Source organism: Macaca mulatta, chromosome X (genome assembly GCF_049350105.2).
Source record: "Macaca mulatta isolate MMU2019108-1 chromosome X, T2T-MMU8v2.0, whole genome shotgun sequence".
In the NCBI taxonomy this organism is placed as follows: domain Eukaryota; kingdom Metazoa; phylum Chordata; class Mammalia; order Primates; family Cercopithecidae; genus Macaca; species Macaca mulatta.
The window spans coordinates 69,547,452-69,575,337 of NC_133426.1; the positions used below are offsets into that span (position 1 = coordinate 69,547,452).

The window sequence follows — 27,886 nt, forward strand, 5'->3', positions numbered from 1 at the left end:
CACTCTCAAAGCCCAGTAGTGTGCCCGGAGAGGAGGTTACCTCTCCCACCACTGCACCAAATACCAGAGCTGAAAACACTATGAAATACAAAGGAGCCATGCAGCTGAGTAAGAGCCTATCTGTTACCAAAAGGGGTCTCGATCCAGACCCCAAGAGAGGGTTCTTGGATCTCAGGCAAGAAAGACTTCAAGGTGAATCCATAAAGTGAAAGCAAATTTATTAAGAAAGTAAAGGAATAAAGAATGGCTACTCCATAGGCAGAGCAGCAGCATGGGTTGCTCAACTAAGTATACTTACAGTTATTTCTTGATTATATGCTAAACAGGGGGTGGATTACTCATGAGTTTTCAGGGAAAGAGGTGGACAATTCCTGGAACTGAGGGTTTCTCCTCTTTTTAGAGAATATAGGCTAACTTCATAACATTGCCATGACATTTGTAAACTGTCATGGCACTGGTGGGAGTGTCTTTTAGCATGCTACTGCATTATAATCAACACATAATGAGCAGTGAGGATGATGAGAGTCACTTAAGGAGTGTTAAACATGGAATCAAAGGAATGACATCTGCTACCACAAAAACACACTTAAGCACATAAAGCAAACATTATGAAGCAACCATACAATCAAGTCTACATAACAACCAGCTAACACAATGATAGGATCAAAATCTCACAAACCAGTACTAACCCAGAATAATAAATGGCTAAATACCCCACTTAAAAGATGTAGAGTGGTGAGCTGGATAAAAGACAGGATGCAACCATCTCTTAGTTTCAAGAGCCCAATCTCATGTGTAATGACACAACAAGACTGAAAAAAAAAAAAGAAAAGGGTGAAGAAGATGGACCGTGAAAAAAAAAAAAAGGAGTTACTATTATTGTATCAGATAAACATATTTTAAAACAATAAAAAATAAAGCAAAGAAGGAAATGCATAATGTTAAGGGGTACAATCCAACAGGAAGACTTATCTGTCCTAAATATATATTCACCCAACATTTGAGAACTGAGATTTACAAAGCAAGTTCTTTTTGGTCTACAAAAATACTTAGAAAACCACACAGCAATAGTGGAAGAAATCAACACTGCACTGACAGCATAAGACAGAGGTCATCAAGGTATAAAACTAACAAAGAACTCTAGATTTAAGCTTCACACATGACTCATTGGACCTAATAGACATCTGCAGAACACTCCACCCAACAAACACAGAATATACATCCTTTTCATCTGCTCACAGAACATATTCTAAGATCAATCACATGCTTGGTCACAGAGCAAGTCTCAATACATTAAAAAAAAAAAAAAACTGAAATCATACCAAGCACAATCTCAGACAAGGTACAATAAAAATAGAAATCAAGCCATCTCGGGGGTGGTGCCCAAGATGGCCAAATAGGAACAGCTCCAGCCTCCAGCTCCCAGCGTGAGCGACACAGAAGATGGGTGATTTCTGTATTTTCAACAGAGGTACGGGGTTCATCTCACTGGGCCATGTCTGACAGTTGCTGGTCTTCGGGTGCAGTCCGACCAGCGAGAGCTGAAGCAGGGCGAGGCATCTCCTCACCTGGGAAGCGCAAGGGGAAAAAGGAATTCCTTTTCCTAGCCAACGGAAATTGAGACAAACAACACTTGGAAAATCGGGTAACTACCACCCTAATACTGTGCTTTACCAAGAGTCTTCGCAAACAGTACACCAGGAGATTATATCCCACACCTGGCTCAGAGGGTCCCACGCCCACGGAGCCTCCCTCATTACCAGCACAGCAGTCAGAGATCTAACTGCAAGGTGGCAGTAAGGCTGGGGGGGGCCCCTGCCATTGCTGAGGCTTAAGTAGATAAACAAAGGCACCAGGAAGCTCAAATTGGGTGGAGCTCACCACATCTCAAGGAGGCCTCCTTGCCTCTGTAGACTCCACCACTGGGGATAGGGCATAGCTAAACAAAAAGCAGAAGAAACCTCTGCAGATGTAAAAGTCCCTGTCTGACAACTTTGAAGAGAGCAGTGGTTCTCCCAGCATGGAAGCTGAGATCTGAGAACGGACAGACTGCCTGCTCAAGTGGGGCTCTGACCCCTGAGTAGCCAAACAGACAGACATCCCTGACTACATGCAGACCGACACATCACACCTCACATGGCTGGGTATACCCTGAGACGAAGCTTCCAGAGCAAGAATCAGACAGCAACACTCGCTGTTCAGCAATATTCTATCTTCTGCAGTCTCCACTGCTGATACCCAAGAAAACAGTATCTGGAGTGGACCTCAAGAAAACTCCAACAAACCTGCAGCTGAGGGTCCTGACTGTTAGAAGGAAAACTAACAAATAGAAAAGACACCCACACCAAAACCCCATCAGTAGGTCACCATCATCAAAGACCAAAGGCAGATAAAACCACAAAGATGGGGAAAAAGCAGTGCAGAAACCTGGAAATTCAAAAAATAAGAGTGCATCTCCCCCTCCAAAGACACGCAGCTCATCGCCAGCAATGGAACAAAGCTGGATGGAGAATGACTTTGATGAGTTGAGAGAAGACTGCTTCAGTTGATCTAACTTCTCAGAGCTAAAGGAGGAACTACGTAACCACTGCAAAGAAACTAAAAACCTTGAAAAAAGAATGGATGAATGGACAACTAGAATAATCAATGCAGAGAAGACCTTAAAAGAACTGATAGAGATGAAAACCATGACACGAGAAGTACATGACAAATGCAGAAGCTTCGGTAACTGACTTGATCAAATCGAAGAAAGATGATCAGTGATTGAAGATCAAATGAATAAAATGAAACATGAAGAGAAATGTAGAGAGAAAAAAGCAAAAAGAAATGAACAAAGCCTCCAAGAAATACAGGATTATATAAAAAGACCAAATCTATGTCTGATTGGTGTGCCTGAAAGTGACGGGGAAAATGGAACCAAGTTAGAAAACACTCTGCAGGATATCATCCAGGAGAACTTCCCCAACCTAGCAAGGCAGGCCAACATTCAAATTCAGGAAATACAGAGAACACCACAAAGATACTCCTCGAGAAGAGCAACTCCAAGACACATAATTGTCAGATTCACCAAAGTTGAAATGAAGGAAACACTGTTAAGGGCAGACAGAGAGAAAAGTCGGGTTACCCGGAAAGGGATGCCCATCACTCTAACAGTAGATCTCTTGGCAGAAACTTTCCAAGCCAGAGGAGAGTGGGGGCCAATATTCAACATTCCTAAAGAAAAGAATTTTCAACACAGAATTTCATATCCAGCCAAACTAAGCTTCATACGTGAAGGAGAAATAAAATCCTTCACAGACAAGCAAATGCTTACAGATTTTGTCACCACCAGATCCTAAAGGAAGCAATAAACATGTAAAGGAACAACAGGTATCAGACATTGCAAAAAGATGCCATAAAGTCCATTGATGCTAGGAAGAAACTGCATTAACCAATGAGCAAAATAACCAGCTAATATCATAATGACAGGATCAAGTTCACACATATCAATATTAACCATAAATGTAAATGGACTAATGGTCCAATTAAAAGACACAGACTGGCAAATAGGATAAAGAGTCAAGATCCATCAGTTTGCTGTATTCAGGAGACCCATCTCACATGCACAGACACACATAGGTTCAAAATTGAGGGATGGAGGAAGATCTACCAAGCAAATGGAGAACAAAGAAAAGCAGGGGTTGCAATACTAGTCTCTGATAAAATAGACTTTAAACCATCAAAGATCAAAAGAGACAGAGAAGGCCATTACATAATGGTAAAGGGATCAATTCATCAGGAAGAGCTAACTATCCTAAATATATATGCACCCAATACAGGAGCACCCAGATTCATAAAGCAAGTCCTTAGAGACTTATGAAGAGACTTAGACACCCATACAATATTAACGGGAGACTTTAACACCCCACTGTCAACATTAGACAGATCAATGAGACAGAAGGTTAACAAGGATATCCAGGAATTGAACTCAACTCTGCACAAGTGGACCTAATAGACATCTATAGAACTCTCCACCCCAAATCAACAGAATATACATTCTTCTCAGCACCACATCGCACTTATTCCAAAATTGACAACATAGTTGGAAGAAAAGCTCTCCTCAGCAAATGTAAAAGAAGAGAAATTATAGCAAACTGTCTCTCAGACCACAGTGCAATCAAACTAGAACTCAGGACTAAGAAACTCAATGAAAACCACTCAACTACATGGAAACTGAATAACCTGCTCCTGAACAACTACTGGGTATAAAGAAACGAAGGCAGAAATAAAGATGTTCTTTGAAACCAATGAGAACAAAGATACAACATACCAGATTCTCTGGGACACATTTAAAGCAGTGTGTAGAGGGAAATTTATAGCACTAAATGCCCACAAGAGAAAGCAGGAAAGATCTAAAATTGACACCCTAACATCACAATTAACAGAACTAGAGAAGCAAGAGCAAACACATTCAAAAGCTAGCAGAAGGCAAGAAATAACTAAAATCAGAGGAGAACTGAAGGAGATAGAGACACAAAAAGCCCTCCAAAAAATCAAGGAATCCAGCAGTTGGTTTTTTGAAAAGATCAACAAAATTGATAGACCACTAGCAAGACTAATAAAGAAGAAAAGAGAGAATAATCAAATAGATGCAATAAAACATGATAAAGGGGATATCACTACCGACCCCAGAGAAATACAAACTACCATCAGAGAATACTATAAACACCTCTACGCAAATAAACTAGAAAATCTAGAAGAAATGGGTAAATTCCTGGACACATACACTCTCCCAAGACTAAACCAGGAAGAAATTGAATCCCTGAATAGACCAATAATAGGCTCTGAAATTGAGGCAATAATTAATAGCCTACCAAACAAAAAAAGTCCAAGACCTGACAGATTCACAGCCGAATTCTACCAGAGGTACAAGGAGGAGCTGGTACCATCCTTTCTGAAACTATTCCAATCAATAGAAAAAGAGGGAATCCTCCCTAACTCATTTTATGATACCAAAAGCCAGGCAGAGACACAACAACAAAAAAAAGAATTTTAGACCAATATCCCTGATGAAAATTGATGAAAAAATCCTCAATAAACTACTGGCAAACCGAATCCAGCAGCACATCAAAAAGCTTATCCATCATGATCAAGTGGGCTTCATCCCTGGGATGCAAGGTTGGTTCAACATATGCAAATCAGTAAACGTAATCCAGCATATAAACAGAACCAAAGACAAAAGCCTCATGATTATCTCAATAGATGCAGAAAAGGCCATTGACAAAATTCAACAGCCCTTCATGCTAAAAACTCTCAATAAATTCGGTATTGATGGAACGTATCTCAAAATAATAAGCGATGTTTATGACAAACCCACAGCCAATATCATACTGAATGGGCAAAAACTGGAAGCATTCCCTTTGAAAACAGGCAAAAGACAGGGATGTCCTCTCTCACCACTCCTATTCAACATAGTGTTGGAAGTTCTGGCTAGGGCAATTAGGCAAGAGAAAGAAATCAAGGGTATTCAGTTAGGAAAAGAAGAAGTCAAATTGTCCTTGTTTGCAGATGACATGATTATATATTTAGAAAACATCATTGTCTCAGCACAAAATCTCCTTAAGCTGATAAGCAACTTCAGCAGAGTCTCAGGATACAAAATCAATGTGCAAAAATCACAAGCATTCTTACACATCAGTAACAGACAAACAGAGAGTCAAATCATGAATAAACTTCCATTCACAATAGCTTTAAAGAGAATAAAATACCTAGGAATCCAACTTAAAAGGGATGTAAAGGATCTCTTCAAGGAGAACTACAAACCACTGCTCAGTGAAATAAAAGAGGACACAAACAAATGGAAGAACATTCCATGCTCGTGGATAGGAAGAATCAATATTGTGAAAATGGCCATACTGCCCAAGGTAATTTACAGATTCAATGCCATCCCCATTAAGCTACCAATGAGTTTCTTCACAGAATTGGAAAAAACTGCTTTAAAGTTCATATGGAACAAAAAAGATCCCACATTGCCAAGACAATCCTAAGCCAAAAGAACATAGCTGGAGGCATCACGCTACCTGACTTCAAACTATACTACAAGGCTATAGTAACCTAAACAGCATGGTACTGGTACCAAAACAGAGATATACATCAATGGAACAGAACAGAGTCCTCAGAAATAATACCACACATCTACAGCCATCTGATCTTTGACAAACCTGACAAAAACAAGAAACGGGGAAAGGATTCCCTATTTAATATATGGTGCTGGGAAAATTGGCTAGTCATAAGTAGAAAGCAGAAACTGGATCCTTTCCTTACTCCTTACATGAAAATTAATTCAACATGGATTAGAGACTTCAATGTTAGACCTAAAACCATAAAAACCCTACAAGAAAACCTAGGAAATACCATTCAGGACATAGGCATGGGTAAGGACTTCATGTTGAAAACACCAAAAGCAACAGCAACAAAAGCCAAAATTGACAAATGGGTTCTAATTAAACTAAAGAGCTTCTGCACAGCAAAAGAAACTACCATCAGAGTGAACAGGCAACCTACAGAATGGGAGAAAATTTTTGCAATTTACTCATTTGACAAAGGGCTAATATCCAGAACCTACAAAGAACTCAAACAAATTTACAAGAAAAAATCAAACAACCCCATCAAAAAGTGGGCAAAGGATATGAACAGACCTTTCTCAAAAGAAGACATTTATGCAGCCAAGAGTCACAGGAAAAAAATGCCCATCATCACTGACCATCAGAGAAATGCAAATCAAAACCACAAGGAGATACCATCTCACACCAGTTAGAATGGCAATCATTAAAAAGTCAGGAAACAACAGGTGCTGGAGAGGATGTGGAGAAATAGGAACACTTTTACACTGTTGGTGGGACTGTAAACTAGTTCAACCATTGTGGAAAACAGTGTGGCGATTCCTCAAGGATCTAGAACTATAAATACCATTTGACCCAGCCATCCCATTACTGGGGATATACCCAAAGGATTATAAGTCATGGTGCTATAAAGACTCATGCACATGTATGCTTATTGTGGCACTATTCACAATAGCAAAGACTTGGAATCAACCCCAATGTCCTTCAGTGACAGACTGGATTAAGAAAATGTGGCACATATACACCATGGAATACTATGCAGCCATAAAAAAGGATGAGTTCATGTCCTTTGTAGGGACATGGATGCAGCTGGAAAGTATCATTCTCAGCAAACTATCGCAAGAACAGAAAACCAAATACCACATGTTCTCAGTCATAGGTGGGAATTGAACAGTGAGATCACTTGGACACAGGAAGGGGAACATCACACACCGGGTCCTATTGTGGGGAGGGGGGAGGGGGGAGGAATAGCATTAGGAGATATACCTAATGTAAATGACGAGTTAATGGGTGCAGCACACCAACATGGCACATGTATACATATGTAACAAACCTACATGTTGTGCACATGTACCCTAGAACTTAAAGTACAATTAAAAAAAAAAATAGAAATCAGTATCCAGAAGGTCTCTCAAAACAACACTAGCATAGGAATTAAGCAACTTCTAAATAATTGCTGGGTAAACATCAAAATTAAGGCAGAAATTAAATTCTTTGAAATTAATGAAAATAGGGAAACAATTTACCAAAATCTCTGATATGCAGCTAAAGCAGCATTAAGAGGAATATTTATAGTGCTAAGCACATTCATCAAGAAGTTAGAAATATCCCGAATTAAAAGTCTAACTTTGAACCTATACGAATTTTTAAAAACCAAAAGGTAAAAGTAGAAAATAACCAAAATTAGAGAACTGAATGCAATTGAGATGCAAAAATAAACATAAAAATCAAAGAAATCAAGAGTTGGTTCTTATAAAAAGGAAAACAAGATGATATACCACTGGATAGATTAACAGAGAAAAAAGAAAAGATCCACATAGGTACAATTGGAAATGACAAAGATGGCATTACAACTAGTCACAGAAAAGTACAAAAGATCTTCAGAGAATATTATGAATAACTCTATGCACACAAATTAAGCAATGTGGAAGAAACGCACAAATTTCTGACAGCACACAATTTTCCAATATTGAATCAGGAATTGGTAGAAACCCTTAACAGACCAATATAGAGCTCTGAAATAGAATCAGGAACAAAAAAAACTACCAACCAAATAAAACCCTGGACCAGAAGGAATCACTGCTGAATTCTTAGAGAAGTACTGATGCCAGTTGTACTGAAACTATTCCAAAATCTTGAGGAGGAGGGACTCCTCCTTAACTCATTCTATGAAACCAGCATCAACTTAATATCAAGATCATGGAAAAACAGTGGAAAAAGCAAACTTCAGGTTAACGTCACTGATAAATATACACATGAAAATTCTCCAAAAAAAAAAAAAAAAAAGAGTGACAAACTGAATTTAGGGGCACATTAAAAAGTTAATTCACCATAATCAAGTAGGCTTTATTTTGGGATGGAAGGCTGGTTCAACACATGCAAACCAATAAATTCAGTTCACTACATAAATGGAATTTAAACAAAAACCGAATGATTATCTCAGAAGATGCAGAAGAAGCTTTTGATAAAAACTAACTTCACCTAATAATAAAAAGCCTCAGCAGACTAGGCATTGAAAGGAAATACCTCAAAATAATAAAAGTCACCTATGAAAAACCCACAGCCAAAATCATACTTAATAGTCAAATGCTGGAACCATTCATTTCCCTTGAAAACTGAAACAAGACATGGATGTCCCCTCTCCCAATTTCTATTCGACACTGTACTGAAAGTCCTAGCCAGAGCAATTAGCCAAGAGGGGAAAAAAGACATCCAAATAGTAAAAGAAGTCAAAGTATCTCCCTTGCTTGACAATATAATTCTGTATCTTAAAAAGCCCCAAAGGCTCCATCAAAAGGCTAGTAGAACCAATAAGTGATTTTAGTGAGGTTTTGCAATTTAAAAAATCAGTGTAGAAAAATCAGTAGCATTTCTATACACCAGTAATGTCTAGGCTGAGAGCTAAATCAAAAATACCATTTTATTTACACTAGCTACAAATAATAATTAAATACTTAGGTATATAGCTAACCAAGAAGGTGAAAGATCTCTACAAAGAGAACTACAAAACACTGCTGAAACAAATCAGAGATGACACAAATACACTTAAAAAATTCCATGCCAATGGATTGGAAGAATCAATATTACTAAAATGGCAAGACTGACCAAAGAAATTTACAGATTCTGTGATATTCCTATCCAACTATCAACATCATTCTTTATAGAAATAGAAAAAAAAAAAAAAAAGATTCTAAAAGTTATAAGGAACCGAAAAAGTGTTTGAACAGCTAAAGCCATCCTAAGCAAAAAGAACAAAGTTGGAGGAATCACACTACCCAACTTCAAACTACACTGCAAAGCTATTATAACCCAAACAGCATGGTATTAGTACAAAATCAGACACATAGACCAATGGAAGGCAATAGAAACCTCAGAAATAAAAGCCACAGGCAGGAGATAGAAGTTGGGTCCTACTTTGTATCATATACAAAAAATTAATTCAAAATGGTTCAAAAATTTAAATGTAAGACCTCAAACTACAAAATTGCTAGAAAACAACCTAGGAAATACTCTTCTTAACATTGGCTTTAAAAAAGAACAAAGCTGAAGGTATCACACTACCTGACTTCAAACTATACTACAAGGCTACAGTAACCAAAACAGCATGGTACTGGTACAAGAACAGACACATAGACCAATGGAACGAAACAGAGAACTCAGAAATAAGACTGCACACCTGCAACCATCTGATCTTGTACAAACTTGACAAAAACAACCAATGAGGAAAGGATTCTCTATTTAATAAATTGTGCTGAAGAACTAGCTAGCCATTGGCAGAAAATTGAAACTGGACCCCTTTATTACACCACATACAAAAATTAACTCAAGATAGATTAAAGACTTAAATGTAAAACCAAAAACAATAAACACTCTAGAAAAAAATCTAGGCAATACCATTCAAGATTCATGACAAAAACACCAAAAGCAATTGCAACAAAAGAAAAATTTGACAAATGGAATCTAAATAAACTAAAGTGCTTCTGCACAACAAAAGAAACTATCAGCGTGAACAGACAACCTACAGAATGATAGAAAATTTTTACAATCTATGCATCTGACAAAGGTCTAATATCCAGAGTCTAAGAGGAGCTTAAACAAATTTACAAGAAAAAGACAATCCCATTAAACAGTGGGCTAAGGATATGAGCAGATGCTTCTCAAAAGATATTCGGCCGGGCATGGTGGCTCACGCCTGTGATCCCAGCACTTTGGGAGGCCGAGGCGAGAGGATCACGAGGTCAGGAGAATGAGATCATCCTGACTAACACCGTGAAACCTCGTCTCTACTAAAAATACAAAAAATTAGCCAGGCGTGGTGGCGGGTGCCTGTAGTCCCAGCTACTCTGAAGGCTGAGGCAGGAGAACGGCATGAACCCAGGAGGCGGAGCTTGCAGTGAGCTGAGATCGCGCCACTGCACTCCAGCCTGGGTGACAAAGCGAGACTCCATCTCAAAAAAAAAAAAAAAAAAGAAGATGTTCATGTGGCCAACAAATGTGAAAAAAAGCTCAGCATCACTGATCATTAGAGAAATGCCAATCAAAACCACAATGAGATACTACCTCCTGCCAGTCAGAATGGTAGTTATCAAAAAGTCAAGAAACCACAGATGCTGGCGAGGCTGCAGAGAAAAAGTAATACTTTTACACTGTTGGTGACAGTATGAATTTTTTCAACCATTATGGAAGATAGATCTAGAAGCAGAAATACCATTTGACCCAGCAATCCATTACTGAGTATATACCTAAAGGAATATAAATCATTCTATTATGAAGATACATGCATGTATGTTCATTTCAGCACTATTCCCAATAGCAAAGACATAGACTCAACCCAAATGTCCATCAACGAGAGACTGGCTAAAGAACATGATGTACATATACACTATGGAATACTATATAGCCATAAAAAGTAATGAAATCATGTCCTTTGCAGGGACATGGATGGAGCTAGAAGTTTTATCCTCAGCAAACTAATCCAGGAACAGAAAACCAGACACCACATGTTCTCACTTATAAGTGGGAACTGAATGATGAGAACACATGAACACACAGGGGGAACAACACACACTGGGGCCTGTTGGGTGTTGGGGGGATGAATTGCATCAGGAAGAATAGCTAGTGGGTGCTGGGATTAATACCTAGGTGATGAGTTGATCTGTGCAGCAGACCACCATGGCACATGTACCCTGTAACTTAAAAGTTGATGAAAAAAAACAAGAAAAATTTGCAGATTCTATAAAACTTACTAAAAATAGATGATATTACACAATATACCCATGTAACAACCTGCACCTGTACCCACATATTTAAAATGAAATTTAAAATTAAAAAACAAAATAGGCTTTGACAAAAAAATTTTGCCCAAGCCCCCAAAAGCAATTGCATCAAAAACAGAAAACAGACAAGTGAGAACTAATTAAATTATAGGGCTTCTACACAGCAAAAGAAACTATCCAGAGTAAATAGACAACATAGAGAATGAAAGGAAATATTCACAAACTATGCATTCCTACAAAGGCCTATTGCCCAGAATCTACAGATAACAGATCAACAAGAAAAGACAAACAACTCCATTAAAAATTGAAGTTGACATGAACAGACACTTCTCAAAAGAAGACATACAAGCAGCTAAAAACTTATCAAAAAATTCTCAATATCACTAATCATCAGAGAAATGCAAATAAAAACCAAAATGAGACACCGTCTCACACCAGTCAAATGGCCATTAGAAAAAGTCAAAAAGCAACAAGATGTTCACGAAGCTGGATATGAAATGAAATGCTTTTACACTGTTGGTGACAATGTAAATTAGTTCAGACACTTTGGATAGCAGTTTGGAGATTTCTCAAGAAAATTAAAACAGAATTATCATTTGATCCAGAAATTCCATTACTAAGTATATACCCAAAGAAAAATAAATCATTACACCAAAAGGACACATGTACTTGTACCTTGATTGCTACACTATCCACAATAGCAGAGACATGGGATGAACCTAGGTGTCCATCAGTGTTCAGTTGAATAAAGCAAATGTGGTACACATGCACCATGGAATATTATGCATCAGTAACAACAAATGAAATCATGTCATTTGCAGCAACACAGATGGAGGTAGAAGCCATAAGCAAACTAACACAGGTGCAGAAAACTAAACACTACATGTTCTCATTTATAAGTGAAAGTTACAGATAAAGCACGCATGTACATAAACATGAGAAAAATAGACATTGTAGACTACTAGAAGTGGGATAGAGGAAAGGGGATGTGGGTTGAAAAACTACCTATTGTGTACTATGCTCACTACCTGGGTACAATACACTTATGTCACAAAACTTTATATGTAGCCCCTGTATCCTACATAAAAGTTAAACTTATTTTTTAAATGAGATAAAAAAATCTAAGCATTAACATAAAAATTATGGAAAATAGAGGAAACCAACAAAAAGCAAGCAAAAAAAGAAAATTACATAAATTACTCCAAAAAATTATTAAATAGAGATCATAGAAACATTGAAACTGATCAAACTTAAAGTAGGCTCTTTGAAAATATCTACAAATTTGACAATACATTAGCTAGACTAAGAAGAAAAATAAAGAAATTATGAAAGTTAGAAATCAAAGGAGATATTACCATGGGCCCTTCAGAAATTAAAAGTGTAAGGGAATAAATACTATGGGCAACTTTATGCCAATAAACTAAACAACTTTGATAAAATAGGCTAACTTCTACAAAATTACTACTGTACCCCAAAGGACTCAGGAATTAACATAAAATAATAACAGAGATAAAACAGACATTTTCTTAGATATTAAAAATCTCAGCCCAAAGAAAAGTCAGAGACTGTATGTTTTCACTGGTAGCTTTTATGAAATATGTAAAGAAACAATTCCATTACTCAACAAACTTTTTTCAGAAATACATGAGTACAGAATATTTCCTAACTCTTTTTATGAGGCCAATATCATCCTGACACCAAAGCCAGAATAAGGCATGTCAAAGAAGAAGAACTACACGTCAATATCCTTCATTAATAGAGATGCAGCAATCTTTAACAAAATACAACAGTGTTTAAAGAAAATAACACATCAGTATATAGAGGGAATTAAATGTAAGAGTATATATGAATGGTTGCATTAATTGCCTCAAATTTAATTAATAAAACACAACACCTTAATACTACACAGCAAAAATATTAAAGAGCATCTTAATAGATGCAGAGAAGACATAAGACAAAATACAGTGTCCATTCATTATAAAATCCCTTAGCAAGCTTAGAATATCAGGAAAGTCTCTCTACTTGATAAAAGACATTAATAAACAACACATGAAGTATTATATTAAATGGTTGTCAGTAAATTTTCTATGCTATAACTGAATACCTATGACTTGGTAATTTACAAAGAAAATAAGTTCATTTAGCTTATGGTTCTAGAGGCTGGGAACTCCAAGAGCCATGGTGCTGATATCTGGTGAGAGTCTTCCAGCTGTGTTGTGATATGGTGAAGGGCATCACATGGAAAGAGAGCAAGAATGTCTATATCAGTTCAGTTTCTCTTTCTGTTTTCACAAAGGCACCAGTTCCATCATGAAGGCCTCACCCTGACAACTGTATTTAATACTAATTACTTCCCAAAGGATCTACCTCCAATCAATATATGGATGTGAGGGTCAAGTTTCCATCACAGGATATTTGTGACACATTTAAGCCATTGCGTTCTATCCCATCCCTCAATATTTATGTCCTTCTCACATGCAAAATACACTCATTCTGTATCAATAGCCCCAAAGTCTTAACTCTTTCTAGCACCAACTCAAAAATCCTAAGTTCAGAGTCTCATCTGAATCAGGTATGAGTGAGACTCAATTCACAATTCATCTTGAGGCAAATTTCTTCCAATTGTTAGCCTGTGAAATTAAACAAGTTATCTATTTCAAATATAAAATGGTGGGACAGACATATGACATATTCCTATTCCAAAAAGGAAAATGGGCAAAGTGAAAATAGTTACAAGTCTCAAGTAAGTCCAAACCCCAAAAGGAAAAAAACATATTCAGTCTTAAAGCCAAAGAATAATCTCCTTTGACCTCACACATACATCCTGTGCACACTGGTGTGGGTGTTGTGACCTCAAGGCCTTAAGGAAGCCCCACACAAACCACGTTGCAGGACTCACCCCACAATTAAGCTCTCCTGAGTTGGCTTTGTACATTAATAGCTCCGTAATTCTGGGGTCTTTGTGGTGGTGCTGCTCCCAAGGCTCTATTAGGCATTATCCTCGTGCGGACTCTCTGCAATGGCCTTGCTCCCATAGATGCCCTAGGCACTGACTTGGTGAAGGCTCTCTGTGGTGTCTTTGCTTTTGTGACATCTCTTCCTTGCTCCTCAGGCTGTCTGTGACATCCTTTGAAATCGAAATGAAGAAATTCATCCCCCGACAGTTTTTGCATTCTGCATATCTTCAGTATTAGCTCCACATAGATGCTGCCAAAGTTTATGACTTGCACCTTCCAGAGTAGCAGGCCACACCACCTGAGGCCATTTGAGCCATAGCTGGGGTGGCTGAACACTGCTGCACTTCTGAAATGCTGGGAGCAGACACCTGAGGCAACTAAAAGCAGGGACCCATCCCCTAAATAAATTCTGCCCTCCTAGAGCTCTGGGCCTGTGATGGGAGGGGCCACATCACATATCTCTGAAATACCTTAGGGTTTTCGGCCACTATTCTGATGAATAGCCCCTGGCTTTATTCTATCCACATTAATCTTATCAATAGGTCACTTGGTTACACTCTTGGTTTCCTCTACTAAAAATGCTCTTTCATTCTCCACCATATGACTAGGCTGCAAATTTTCTAATTCTTTCTACTATGCTTTCTTTTAAAATTATAAATTCTGTTTTTATATTATCTCCTTCCTCTCTTATTTTATATAAGCAGTTAAAAGTAGCCATACAGCAGACTGAATGCTTTGCTACTTAGATATTTCTTTCACCAGATATGCTAGCTTCACTCTTTTTTCTGTCTTCTACAAAGAAATAAGAGTGACACAAGCAAATGGAAAAATATTTCATGCTCATGGACAGGAAAAATCAATATTAAAATTGCCTAACTGCCCAATGCTATTTACAGATTCAATGCTATTCCTATCAAACTACAAATGACATTCTTCACAGAACTAGAAAAAAAAACTATTTTAAAATTCATATGGAACCAAAAAAGCTCAAGTAGCCAAGGCAATCTTAAGCAAATAGAACAAAGCTGGAGGTATCACATTACCTAACTTCAAATTATACTATGGCGCTACACTAGCCAAAACAGCATGGTACTGGTACAGAAACAGACACATAGACCAATGAAACAGAACAGAGAGCCGAGAAATAAGACCACACCTGCAACCACCTGATCTTTGACAAAGATGACAAAAAAAAGCAATGGGGAAATGACTCTATTCAATAAATGGTGCTGGGATGACTGGTTAGCCATATGCAGAAAATTGAAATTTGGCCCCTTCCTTATACCATATACAAAATTAAACTCAAGATGGATAAAAGACTTACATGTAAAATCCAAAAGTATAAAAACTTTGGAATACAACCTAGGCAATGCTATTCTGGACATAGGCGCTAGTACATATTTCATGACTAAGACACCAATTGCGGCAAAAGTAGAAAAATGGGATCTATTTTAAGTAAAGGGCTTCTTCGGAGAAGAGTATCAGCAGAGTAAACAGACAACCTACAGAATCTGATAAAGCATTTGCAAACTATGCAAACTTTTGCAAACTATGCATAAAACATTTGCAAACATGTATGTAAACAAACACGTTTACAAGAAAAAAACACAGAACCCCATTAAAAAGTGATCAAAAGACAGTTTCAAAAAGGACATACATGTGACCAACAAGCATGTGAAAAAAAAAGCTCAATATCACTAATCATTAGAAAAACACAAATCAAAACCACAGTGATATGCCATCTCATACTAGTCAGAATGGCTATTTTTTTTTAACCACTAAAAGGCCAGTTAATGAAATTTTACTTATTTACTTTTAATCTCAATCGTTTTTGGGAAACAGGTGGTGTTTGGATACAAGAATAAGTTATTTACTGGTGATTTCTGAGATTTTGGTGCACCCATCAACCAAGTAGTGAACATTGTGCCCAGTGTGTACTCTTTTAGCCTTCTCACCTTTTTCCCTGAGTCCCCAAAGACCATTGTATCATTCTTATGACTTTGTGTCCTCAAAGCTTAGTTTCCACTTATGAATGAGATCAATGTTTGGTTCTCCGTTCCTGAGCTACTTCACTGAGAATAATGGTCTCCAAGTTGCTGCTAATGCCATTTTTTCATTCTTTTTATGGCTGAGTAGTATTCCATGGTGTGTATGTGTATGTGTGTGTGTGTGTGTATATTATATTTTATATAAATACATATACACATTTTCTTTATTTATTCATTGATTGATGGGCATTTGGATTGGTTCTATATTTTTACAATTTAGAAATGTGCTGCAATAAACATGCATGTGAAAGTATCTTTTTTGAAAAGTGACTTCTTTTCCTCTGGATAGATACCCAGGAGTGGGATTGCTGGATCAAATTGTATCTCTACTTATAATTTTTTAAGGAGTCTTCACACTGTTTTCCACAGTGGTTTTACTAGTTTACATTCCCACCAGCAGTGTAAAAGTGTTCCCTTTTCACTACATCCATGTCAACATTTAATTTTTTTTATGCCCATTCTTGAAGGAATTAGGTGGTATGGCATTGTGGTTTTGATTTGCATTTCCCTGATAATCAGTGATGTTGAGCATTTTTTGAATATGTTTGTTGGCCATTTGTATATCTTCTTTTGATAATTGTCTATTTATGTCCTTAGCACACTTTTTGATGAATTTTTTTTTTCTTGCTGATTTGTTTGAGCTCCTTATAGATTCTGGATGTTCGTCCTTTGTCAGATGCATAGTTTGCAAAGATTTCCTCCACTCTAAGGGTTGTCTGTTTACTTTGTTGATTATTTCTTTAGCTGTGCCAAAGCTTTTAAGTTTAATTAAATCCCATCTATTTATGTTTGTTTGTGTTGCATTTGCTTTGTTGTCCTTGGTCATGAAGTCTTTGTCTAACCTAATGTCTAGAAGGGTTTTTTCAATGTTATCTTCTAGAATTTTTATGGTTTTAGGTCTTACTTTTAAGTCTTCAATCCATCTTGAGTTGATTTTTTTATAAGGTGACAGGAGGATCCAGTTTTATTTTTCTACATGAGACTTGCCAATTACACCAGCACCATTTGTCAAATAGGGTGTCCTGTCTCACTTTATGTTTTTGTTTGCTTTGTCAAAGATCTGTTGGTTGTATATATTTGGCTATATTTCTGGGTTTTCTATTTTGTTCCATTGGTGCATCTGCCTATTTTTCTACCAGTACCATGCTGTTTTGGTGACTACAGACTTGTACTATAATTTGAATCGTAATGTGATGCCTCCAGATTTTTTTCTTTGTCTTGCTTTGGCTGTGCAGGCTCTTTTTTGGTTCCATATGAATTTTAGGATTGAGTTTTCTAGTTCCGTGAAGAATGATGGTCATATTTTGGTGGGAGTTTAATGGAATTTGTAGACTGCTTTTGGAAGTATGGTTATTTTCATAATATTAATTCTTCCCATCCATGAACATGGGACGTGTTTTCATTTGTTTGTGTTCTCTATGATTTCTTTCAGCAGTGTTGTATAGTTTTCCTTGTAGAGGTCTTTCACCTTCTGGGTTAGGTATATTTCTAAGTATTTTCTTTTCTTTATTTTTTTGCAGCTATTGTAAAATAGATTGAGTTCTTGATTTGATTCTCACTTTGGTAGCTGTTGCTGTATAGCAGTGCTACTGATTTGTATACATTAATTTTGTATCCAGAAACTTGGATAAATTCATTTATCAGTTCTTGGAGCTTTTTGGATGAGTCTTTAGGATTTTCTAGGTATATGATAATATCATCAGCGAACAGTGACAGGTTGACGTCCTCTTTACTGATTTGGATGCCCTTTATTTCTTTCTCTTGTCTGACTGCTCTGGCTAGAATTTCCAGTACTCTGTTGAATAGAAGTGGTAAAAGTGGGTATCCTTGTCTTGATCCAATTCTCAGGGGGAATGCTTTCAACTTTTCTTTGTTCAGCATAATGTCGGCTGTGGGTTTGTCATAGATGGGTTATATTACCTTCAAGTATGTCCTTTCAATGCTGATTTTGCTGAGCGTTTTAATTATAAACGGATGCTGAATTTTGTCAAATGTTTTTTCTTCATCTATTGAGATGATCATATGATTTTTCTGTGTAATTATGTTTATATGGTTTATCACATTTATTAACTACTGTATGTTAAATCATCCCTGCATCCCTGGTATGAAACCAACTTGATCGTGGTGGATTATCTTTTTGATATGCTGTTGGATTTGGTTAGCTATATTTTGTTGAGAATGTTTGCATCTATGTTCATCATGGATATTGATCTGTAGTTTTCTTTTTCTGTTATGTCATTTCCTGGTTTTGGTATTAGGGTGATATTGGCTTCATAGAATGATTGAGGGAGAATTTCCTCTTTATCTTTTGGAATAGTGTCAATAGAATTGCTACCAATTCTTCTTTGAATGTCTGATAGAATTCAGTTGTGAATCTGTCTGGTCCTGGACTTTTTTGTTGGTGTGTTTTTATTACCATTTCAATCTTACTGCTTGTTATTGGTCAGTTCAGAGATTCTATTTCTTCCTGGTTTAATCTAGGAGGGTAGCATATTACCAGGATTTATCCATATCTTCTATATTTTCTAGTTTGTGTGCATAAAGGTGTCCATAGTAGCTTTTAAGGATCTTTGTATTTTTGTGGTATCAGTTGTAATATTTCCATTTTCACTTCTAATTGAGCTTATTTGGGCCTTCTCTCTTCTTGGTTAATCTCACTAATGATCTATCAATTTCATTTATCTTTCCAAGGAACCAGCTTTTGGTTTTGTTTTTTGTATATTTTAAATGAAATTGGAATTTCATTTCATTTAGTTCATTCCAATTTCATTTAGTTCTGCTCTGATCTTTGTTATTTCTTTCCTTCTGCTGGGTTTTGATTTGATTTGTTCCTGTTTGTCTAGTTCCTTGAGTGGTACTGTAGATTGCCTATGTGTGCTCTTTCGGAATTTTTGATATAGGCATTTAAGGCTATGAACTTTCCTCTTCATACCATGTTTGCTGTATCCCAGAGCTTTTGATTGGTTGTGTCACTATTATCATTCAGTTCTAACAATTTTTTAATTTCCATCTTAATTTCATTATTAACCCAATGATCATTCAGGAGCAGGTTATTTAATTTTCATGTATTTTCATGGTTTTGAGTGTTCCTTTTGGAGTTGATTTTCAGTTTTATTCCACTGGTGTCTGAAAGAGTACTTGATATAGTTTTAATTTTAATTTTCTTAAATGTATTGAGACTTATTTTGTGGCCCATAATATGGTCTATCTTAGAGAATGTTCCATGTGCTGCTGAATGGAATGTATATTCTGTAGTAGGTGGCTGTAATGTTCTGTAAATATCTGTTAAGTCTCTTTGTTCTAAGGTATAGTTTAAATCCATTGCTTATTTGTTGATTTTCTGTCTTGATGAGCTATCTAGTGCTGTCAGTGGCCATACCACCCTGAACGCACTCAATCTCATCAGAATGGCTATTAGTAAAAAGTCAAAAAGAAAAAAAGAAAAAAAACAGATTCTAGTGAGTTTGCAGAGAAACAGAAATGTGTATACACTCTTAGTGGGAGTCAGCCATTGTAGAGAGCAGCATGGCAATTTCTCAAAAAGCTGAAACCAGAACTATTACTTGTCATTGCAGTACTATTCACAATAGTAAAGACACGGATGCAACTTAAATGCCCATCTCTTGTAGACCAGATAAAGAAAATGTGTTACATATACACCATGAAATACTATGCAGCCATAAAAACAATGAAATAATTTCCTTCGCAGGAAGAGGAATGGAGCTGGAGGCCATGATTTTTAGCAAAGTAATCCAGAAACAGAAAACCAAATACCACGTGATTCCAATTATAAGTGAGAGGTAAATAATGAGAATGTAAGAACCCAAAGAGGGGAACAACAGATACTAGGGCTTACTTGAAGGAGGAGGGAGAGAATTAGGAAAAATAAACACTGGGCACTAGACTTAGTACCGGGGTAATAAAATAATCCTTATAGGACACACCCATGACATGAACTTACCTATATAGGAAACCGGTTCATGTACTTCTAAACCTAAAATAAAAAATTAAAAAATAACAAACTAAACTCCACAACACATAAAAAGATCATCACCATAATCAAGTAAGATTCCTTCCAGGGATGCAAGGATGTCCAACATGCATGAATCAATAAATGTGATACATCATATTAAAATAATAAAGGACAAAAATTATATGATCATGCCAATAGATGCAGAAAAAGCATTTGACAACATTCATCCTTCTTCATGATAAAAAAATTACTCAACATATTATGTATAGAAGAAATGTACATGAACATAATGTGAAGGCCATATACTACAAATTGACAGTAAATTTCATACTGAATGGGGAAAAGTTGAAATCCTTTCCTCTAAGAAGAGGAACAAGGCAAGGATTTCCACTTTCAATACTTGTATTTAATATAATGCTAGAAGTCCTAAGCAGAGTAATTAGGCAAGCATAAAGAGGCATTCAAATTGCGAAGAAGAATTAAATTATCATTGTTTGCTGATGATATGACCTTACACATAAAACATCCTAAACAATTCACTGAAGAGCTGTTAGACCAATAAATAAATTCAGTAAATTTGCAGATTATAAAATCAACATACAAAAATTAGTAGAATTTCTATATGCTTATAGCAAACTATCTGAAAATAAATAAATAAATAATTCCAATTTACAAATACAATAAAGCAAAATGCCTAGGAATAAGTTTAACCAAGGAGGTTAAATATTGCTGCAGTTAAAACTCTACAACACTGATGAAAAAAACTGAAAAATACACAAATAAATTTATATCTTATGTTTATGCATTGGAAGAACTAATATTGTTAAAATGCTCACACTACCTAAAAAGATTTACAGATTTAATGAATCCCTATCTAAACACCAATACCATTCTTCACAGAAATAGATAACAATCTTCTAAAATTAATATGAAACCACAAAAGTCCTTAAATTGCCAAATCAATTTTAATAACAACCAAAAAAGTTAACATCCTTATACTACAACCTGACTTCACAGTGTACTGCAAAAACACAGCAAAGCAAAGAGCATTGTATTGACATAAAATAAGGCATATGGACAAGTGGAAAAGAATAGAGAGAACAGAAATAAATCCACACAGTTTACACCAACCGATGTTTGACAAAGATATCAAGAACATGTTATGAGGAAAAGACAGTCTCTTCAACAAATGGTGTTGAGAAAACTAGATATCTACATAGAGAAGAATAAAATTAAACCATTATATTTCAGAATCTACAAAAAGTAACTCAGAATGTATTGAAGACTTAAATGTAAGATCTAAAACTATGAAACTTCCAGAAGAAAACATAGGGGAAATGCTTTATGACTTTTGTATGGGCAATTTCTTTTTCATAAAACCTCAAAAGCACAGGTAACAAATGCAAAAATAGACAAATGGAACCATATCAAAATAAAAAGCTTCTGTGTAACAAAAGAATCAATCAAAAGGGTAAAGAGACAACCTACCAAATAAGAAAAAATGTTTGCAAACAATTTATCCAACAATGTAATAATATCCAGAATATACAAGGAACTCAAATAATTCAATAGGAAAAAACAAACAAGTAAATAACTTGATGCAAAAATTTAAAAAAATCTGAATAGACATTTTTCAACAAAAGACATACAAATGAAGAACAGGTATGTCAAAAAAAATGTTCAACATCACTAATCATCTGAGAAATGCAAATAAAAACCTCAGTTCAGTATCACCTCATCCCAGTTATAAGGATCATTATCAAATAGACAATATAAACGTGCTAATGAGAATGCGGAGCAAAGAGGACTCATACAGTATGAATGTCTCTCAAATAATTAAAAATAAAACTGCCATGTTGTCCAGCAATCCCACTACTAGGTATATATTGAAATGAATTAAAATCAGTGGGTCAAGTAAATAGCTGCCATCTCATGTTTATTCTAGCACTATCACAATAGTCAAAATATAAAATCATTCATTAATCGGATATATTTTATCATTCTACAATTTACATTTACTTAAAAACTATGTTGTACACAATAAAAGCATACAATGTTACCTGTAAATTTGTAAAATAGAAGTAAGTACACTGAGTAATATTACCAATGTTACTAAAAATTCTCTTTGGATTTATAAATTTTAATTTACATTATCATGACACATGACTTAAGCCAGTTTGAGTTTGTTGTAACAACAGAAAAAAGTGATAAATATGATTTGCCTTATGTCTGTAAAATGCTGGAAACACATTTGTTACTCAGGGTTCTCTAGAGGGATACAACTAATTTTATATATATATATATATATATATATATATATATATATATATATATATATACACATACACACACACACACACACATACACACACACACAGAGTTTTATATAGATATAGTTTATTAAGCCTTAACTCACATGATCACAAGCTCCCACAATAGGCCATCTGCAAGCTGAGAAGCAAGGAGAGCCAGTCGGAGTCCCAATACTGAAGAACCTGGAGTCCGATGTTTGAGGGTAGGAAGCATCCAGCATGGGAGAAAAATGTAGGTTGTGAGGCTAGGCTAGTATTTTCACATGTTTGTGCCTGTTTTATCTTCTAGCCACACTGGCAGCTGATTAGATGGTACCCACCAAGATTATGGGTGGGTTTGCCTTTCCCAACCCACTGACTCAAATTTTAATCTCCTTTGGTAACACTCTCACAGACACACCCAGGGTCATTATTTTGTATCCTTCAATTAAATCAAGTTGAAACTCAGTATAATCATCACAAGTCCACCCCTTGTCAACTTGAACCCATACACATCTCCTGAGACCCTCAAATAAAGACAATAATGAGGTCATAATTACACCTAACATAATAAAACTATCCTTTGTATAACTGGAAACTCACCAATCCCCAACACAACTACTATCACGTAAAGTTAATAATACTTAAATGTTGATATGAAGTCAATAAATCTTATGTCATATGATAAAGAAAAAGGAAGTAAAATGAAGTTTTTTTAGTACAAGTGCATACATGTACAAACATGTTTTTAACAAAAGAAGGAGAAAATACTCATGACAACTACAGTCTCGTTTCTGCAGCTGGTCACGTGGTCATAGCTGGTATTGATGACTACCTTCTTCTACCACACATTCTGTATTCCCTTTTCCTTCAGCAAGCATCTCAGCGGGTCATGTTTTTTTGTGGTTTTTTTTTTGGTTTTGTTTTGTTTTGTTTTGTTTTTCCCACTGATGGAGTGACCCAAATCTTTATTCTTGAAGGGTATGGGCCATTTGTATTTGTGCTTGGATTGGGCTGTTGTATTTTCCCATTGACCTTAGTCACAGGGCATGGTAATACTAAAAAACACCCTACTGAATCTCCTGTATTCCATTCATACTCTTTTTTACCTCTGTTGTGGAATAGTAGACTGATTTCATCTTGATAATCTGGGTCAGTCACCCCAGCCAACACTTTAACTCCCTTCTGGGCCTGTTGACTTAAAAGCAGGAGGAGCCCAAAGTGTCCATGTGGCAATCTTAGCTTCCAGTTTAATGGAATCATTATGTCTCCTAGTGGTAGCCTTCCTCCCTCTGGAACTAAGACCTCTAGGCCAGCAGAAAGTAATGTCACAGGAATAGGAAGCAAAAAATTTGCTAGTAGATCACTAGGAATGATGGTGAGTCGTGCCACTTCCACTTCCATCCCTTGATTCCTGGACCCGTGAATCCTGGCTATGGGAGAAACAGCACCATATATTGGATGCTATTTCAGAGCATACATGGCTTTCTGGAGAACTCTGCCCCAGCCCTGCAAAGTATTGTCACCTAGTTGGCATTTATAATTGTGACTTCAAAAGGTCATTCCACCAATCCAGTCTCATTATGGGGAACATGGTAAGGCCAGTGAATTTCATGAGCAGGAGCCCACTGCTGCACTTCTTTAGCCATAAAGTGAGTGTCTTGGTCAGAGGCAATGCTGTGTGGAGTACCATGATGATCGATAAGGCATTCCATGAGTCCATAGATGGTAGTCTTGGCAGAAGCATTGCATGCAGGATAGGCAGACCCATACCTGGAGTGTCTATTCCAGTGAGGACAAACCTCTGCCCTTTCCACAATGGAAACCTCGTGCCATCAGGTAGCTGGCTGATCACTCTGAGGAGTAGTGCCATACAGAAGTTTCAGTATTGGTCTCTGCTGCTGGCAAAGTGGGCACTCAGCAGTGGCTGTAGCCAGGTCAGCCTTGATGAGTGGAAGTGCATGTTGCTGAGCCCATGTGTAACCTCCATCCCTGACATCATGGCCACTTTTTTCATCAGCCCGTTGGGCTATGGCAGGGGTGGCTGGGGAAAAGAGACTGAGTGGTATCCACAGAACAGGTCATCCTATCCATTTTATTATTAAAATCCTCCTCTGCTGAGGTCACCCGTTAGTGAGTAGTCACATGGGATACAAATATCTTCAACGTTTTTGACCATTCGGAGTGGTCCATTTACATGCCTCTTCCTCAAATTTCTTTGCCACCCATTTTCCAATCATTCTCCTTCCAAGTCCCTGACCATCCAGCCAAACCATTGGCTACAGCCCATTAATCATTCTATAATCACACATCTGGCCATTGCTCCTTCCATGCAAACTGCACAACCAGGTGCACTGCTTGAAGTTCTGCCCACTGGGAAGATATCCCTTCACCACTGTCCTTCAGGGATGTCCTAGAAAGGGGCTGCAGTGCTGCAGTTGTCCACTTTAGGGTAGTGCCTGCATATCTTGCAGAACCATATGTGAATCAGGCCCTAGTCTTTTGTCTTCCTCTGTCAACTGATCATAGGGATCTCCCCATGAGGCCATCAGTGCAGTCTGGGGGAGACAAGGCACAGTTACAGGAGTGGAGACCATCGGCATTTGAGCCGCTTCCTCATGTAACTTATTTGTGCCTTCAGGACCTGCCCGAACCCGATCACATATATACTACTTTCATTTGATGATGGAATGCTGCTGCGCATGATGCACTTTATACCTAGATGGGCCAGAAAGCACTCAGTTCATGACAGGCAGTTCAGGTCACATGGTGACTTGATGGCCCATAGTCAAACATTCAGTTTCCACCAAATCCCAGTAACAGGCCAAGAGCTGTCTCTCAAAAGGAGAGTAGCTATCTGAAGAAGATGACAGGACCTTGCTTTAAAATCCCAGAGGTCTCCGCTGTGATTCACTTACTGGGGCCTGCCAAAGGATCCAAACATCATCCCTGTCTGCCACTGACATCTCAAGCACCATTCGATCTGCTGGGTCATATGGCCCAAGTGGCAGACCAGCTTGCACAACAGCCTGGACCTGTTGCAGAGCCTTCTCCTGTTCTGGACCACACTCAAAACTGGCAGCATTTTGGGTCACTCAGTAAATAGGTCAGAGTAACACACCCAAATAAGGAATGTGTTGCCTCTAAAATCCAAATAGACCCACTAGGCACTATGACTTTTTCTTGATTGTAGGAGGGACGAAATGTAGTAATTTATTCTTCACCTTAGAAAGAATATCTTGACAGGCCCCACACCACTGGACCCCTAGAAATTTCACTGAGGTAGAATGTCTCTTAATTTTAGTCAGATTTATTTCCCATCCTTTGGCATGCAAATGTCTCACCAATAAGTCCAGTGTGTTTGCTACTTCCTGCTCACTGGATACAATCAGCATAGTGTCATAATGTAATGAACCAGTGTGATATCTTGTGGAAGCAAAAAGCAATCAAGTTCTCTCCAAATAAGATTATGACACAAAGTCAGAGAGTTGATACACCCCTGAGGTAAGAGAGTAAAGGTATATTGCTGGCCTTGCTAGTTGAAGGTAAATTGCTTCTAGTGGGCTTTGTGGACAGGAATGGAGAAAAAGGCATTTGCCAATCAATGGCTGCATACCAGGTACCAGGAGATGTGTTAATATGCTCAAGAAACGAAGCCACTTGCTGCATCTGGTACAGCAGCTGTAATTGGAGTCACTACTTGGTTAAGCTTACGATAATCCACTGTCATTCTCTAAGATTCATCTGTCTTCTGCACAGGTGTTCTGTGCGGGAAACGCACGAGGGGAGAAAATCACACACACAGTATCTTTAAGAGTAAACAAGCTGTATCTCACGTAAACAGCAATGCAGATATAATATGCAAATAATATAATAAGCAAATGATATAATAAGCAAAATAATATAGGCAAATTAATATAATAAGCAAATTGCAATGGTCAGGAGAGAAGGGAAAAGACGTGTATATATATATATATATGGGAAGCAACAGCCTGGGCTCCAGAGTCGGACACTGCACTCACCAGACTATGGAGGATTCACCACCAGACTGGGAAGCAACAACCTGGGCTCCAGAGTCAGACACTTCCCCATGCACAGACGAGGTCTCGTGAAACTTCGGCATAGTCTAGGACCATAGCTCTTTCTGTAACGAGTTGTTTGGTACGAGGCCCAGTCACAAGGGCCCTTCGTGACGGGGCTGAAGGAACACAAAAAGGTTAACTTTATTTTTGCTATTGTCTGCTGTTTTTCAATAACTAATATAGATTTCTCTGAAACAGTGCCAAACGAACACCTCAAGGAGCTCACACAACCTGTTCCAGAAGTTGACCATTGTTTGTGTCCATGTTCAATTGAGTTCAAATTTAATATTTAACTTTTCCTCCACAATAGGCCAAATAGGAGAGTTGAACGGGGACGTGGTGGAAATCAGACCCCCCGCATCTTTCAAGTCCTTGATGGTGGCACTAATTTCCACAATCCCTCCAGGGATGAAATATAGTTTTTGATTTACCATTTTTCTAGGTAGAGGCAGCTCTAATGGCTTCCATTTGGCCTTTCCCACCATAATAACCCTCATCTTACCAGTCAAGGAGCCAATGTGGGGGTTCTACCAGCTGCTAAGTATGTCTATGCCAATTATCCATTCTGGCACTGGAGAAATGACCACAGATGAGCCTGGGGACTCACTGGACCCACTGTAAGTCTGACCTGAGCTAAAACTCCATTAATTGCCTGACCTCCATAAGCCTATACTTTAACTGGAGGACCACAATGACGTTATGGGTCCCCTGGAATCAACATCAGCTCAGAGCCAGTGTCCAGTAGTCCCTGAAATGTCTGATCCCTTTCCCCAAAGCACAGTTACTCTGGTAAAAGGCTGGAGGTCTCCTTGTGGAAGGATGGGAGAAAGGTTAACAGCGTATTTTGTTGGTTGTGTAGTGGAGCCTTTCCTCAAGGGGTCCTGGCCTTGCCTTCATTCAACGGGTGCTGGGCGTGTAAACTGGCTCAAGTTGGGAAATTGATCGAAAAGACATGATTCTCTGTTTTTACAATTCAAATTAGTCTTTTGTCCATTCTACCTAGGCGTTCTCTGCTTACATAAATTAAGTAGGAATGCAATAGACTTCCTATCAGTTTCACTTCTAGGAACATCATGATTAATTAGCCAATCCAGAGCTCTACATGAGTCAGACTATTCTGATTACTGCTTTTTCTCTAGTGTCCATTATGATAGCTAC

The 27,886-nt window shown here is 37.5% G+C and overlaps 1 long non-coding RNA gene across 3 annotated transcripts in view; it reads right to left on the reverse strand.

The window, feature by feature from the left end:
• The window catches only part of LOC144338469 (uncharacterized), a 75,502-nt gene that overhangs the window by 6,550 nt on the left and 41,066 nt on the right, over window positions 1–27,886 (reverse strand). For 2 of the 3 annotated variants that reach the window (XR_013412665.1, XR_013412664.1), the window contains 3 exons: window positions 26,669–26,844; window positions 22,772–22,850; window positions 20,089–20,376 (listed from right to left, as the gene is read on the reverse strand). This is a non-coding gene — a long non-coding RNA (uncharacterized LOC144338469). Of the gene's footprint in view, window positions 1–20,088; window positions 20,377–22,771; window positions 22,851–26,668; window positions 26,845–27,886 lie in introns of those variants that run through there. The other variant, XR_013412666.1, reaches the window with a different exon arrangement.